Source organism: Arachis hypogaea, chromosome 1 (assembly GCF_003086295.3).
Source record: "Arachis hypogaea cultivar Tifrunner chromosome 1, arahy.Tifrunner.gnm2.J5K5, whole genome shotgun sequence".
NCBI lineage: Eukaryota > Viridiplantae > Streptophyta > Magnoliopsida > Fabales > Fabaceae > Arachis > Arachis hypogaea.
Genome location: NC_092036.1, coordinates 24,716,600 through 24,718,597, shown reverse-complemented (window position 1 = coordinate 24,718,597; position 1,998 = coordinate 24,716,600). Strand labels below are relative to the sequence as shown.

At 42.5% G+C, this 1,998-nt stretch overlaps 1 non-coding gene across 1 annotated transcript; it reads left to right on the top strand.

Moving 5' to 3' along the window:
• Positions 1–1,234: 1,234 nt before the first annotated feature.
• On the top strand, positions 1,235–1,342 carry LOC112712130 (small nucleolar RNA R71). The gene has a single exon (XR_003157688.1). It is a non-coding gene; the product is annotated as a small nucleolar RNA R71 (small nucleolar RNA).
• The last annotated feature ends 656 nt before the right edge of the window (positions 1,343–1,998 follow it).

The window sequence follows — 1,998 nt, the reverse complement described above, 5'->3', positions numbered from 1 at the left end:
CAGAGATCCCTAACTTCTCCATTACAGAGAGAGGCATGAGGTTTACACTTGACCCTAAGTCACACAAGGCCTTCTTGAAGGTCATGGTGCCTATGGTACAAGGTATTGAAAACTTTCCAGGATCCTGTCTCTTTTGAGGCAGTGTCTGCCTAGACAAGTCATCCAGTTCTTTGGTGAGCAAAGGGGGTTCATCCTCCCAAGTCTCATTTCCAAATAACTTGTCATTTAGCTTCATGATTGCTCCAAGGTATTTAGCAACTTGCTCTTCAGTGACATATTCATCCTCTTCAGAGGAAGAATACTCATCAGAGCTCATGAATGGCAGAAGTAAGTCCAATGGAATCTCTATGGTCTCAGTTTGAGCCTCAGATTCCCATGGTTCCTCATTGGGGAACTCATTGGAGGCCAGTGGACGCCCAGTGAGGCCTTCCTCAGTGGCGTTCACTGCCTCTTCCTCCTCTCCAAATTCGGCCATGTTGATGGCTTTGCACTCTCCTTTTGGATTTTCTTCTGTATTGCTTGGAAGAGTACTAGGAGGGAGTTCAGTAATTTTCTTGCTCAGCTGCCCCACTTGTCCCTCCAAATTTCTAATGGAGGACCTTGTTTCAGTCATGAAACTTTGAGTGGTTTTGATCAGATCAGAGACCATGGTTGCTAAGTCAGAGGTATTCTGCTTAGAATTCTCTGTCTGTTGCTGAGAAGATGATGGAAAAGGCTTGCTATTGCTAAACCTGTTTCTTCCACCATTATTATTGTTGAAACCTTGTTGGGGTCTCTGTTGATCCTTCCATGAAAAATTTGGATGATTTCTCCATGAAGGATTATAGGTGTTTCCATAGGGTTCTCCCATGTAATTCACCTCTTCCATTGAAGGGTTCTCAGGATCATAGGCTTCTTCCTCAGATGAAGCTTCTTTAGTACTGCCTGGTGCATTTTGCATTCCAGACAGACTTTGAGAAATCATATTGACTTGTTGAGTCAATATTTTGTTCTGAGCCAATATGGCATTCAGAGTGTCAATCTCAAGAACTCCTCTCTTCTGACTAGTCCCATTGTTCACAGGATTTCTTTCAGAAGTGTACATGAATTGGTTATTTGCAACCATTTCAATCAGCTCTTGAGCTTCTGTAGGTGTCTTCTTCAAATGAAGAGATCCTCCAGCAGAGCTATTCAAAGACATCTTGGATAGTTCAGAGAGACCATCATAGAAAATACCTATGATGCTCCATTCAGAAAGCATATCAGAAGGACACTTTCTGATTAATTATTTGTATCTTTCCCAAGCTTCATAGAGGGATTCTCCTTCCTTCTATCTGAAGGTTTGGACTTCCACTCTAAGCTTACTCAATTTTTGAGGTGGAAAGAACTTTGCCAAGAAGGCATTGACTAGCTTTTCCCAAGAGTCCAGGCTTTCTTTAGGTTGAGAGTCCAACCATGTTCTAGCTCTGTCTCTTACAGCAAAAGGGAATAGCATAAGTCTGTAGACCTCAGGGTCAACCCCATTAGTCTTGACAGTGTCACAGATTTGCCAGAATTCAGCTAAAAACGGATGAGGATCTTCCAATGGAAGTCCATGGAACTTGCAATTCTGTTGCATTAGAGAAACTAATTGAGGCTTAAGCTCAAAGTTGTTTGCTCCAATGGCAGGGATAGAGATGCTTCTCCCATAGAAGTCGGGAGTAGGTGCAGTAAAGTCACCCAGCACCTTCCTTGCATTGTTGGCATTGTTGTTGTTTTCGGCTGCCATAGGTTCTTCTTCTTTGAAGAATTCGGTTAGGTCCTCTAAAGAGAGTTGTGCTTTGACTTCTCTGAGCTTTCTCTTCAAGGTCCTTTCAGATTCAGGGTCAGCCTCAACAAGAATGTTTTTGTCTTTGCTCCTGCTCATAAGAAAGAGAAGGGAACAAGAAAATGTGGAATCCTCTATGTCACAGTATAGAGATTCCCTGAAGTGTCAGAGGAAAAGAAGAGTAGAAGACAGAAGTAGAAAATTCGAACTTA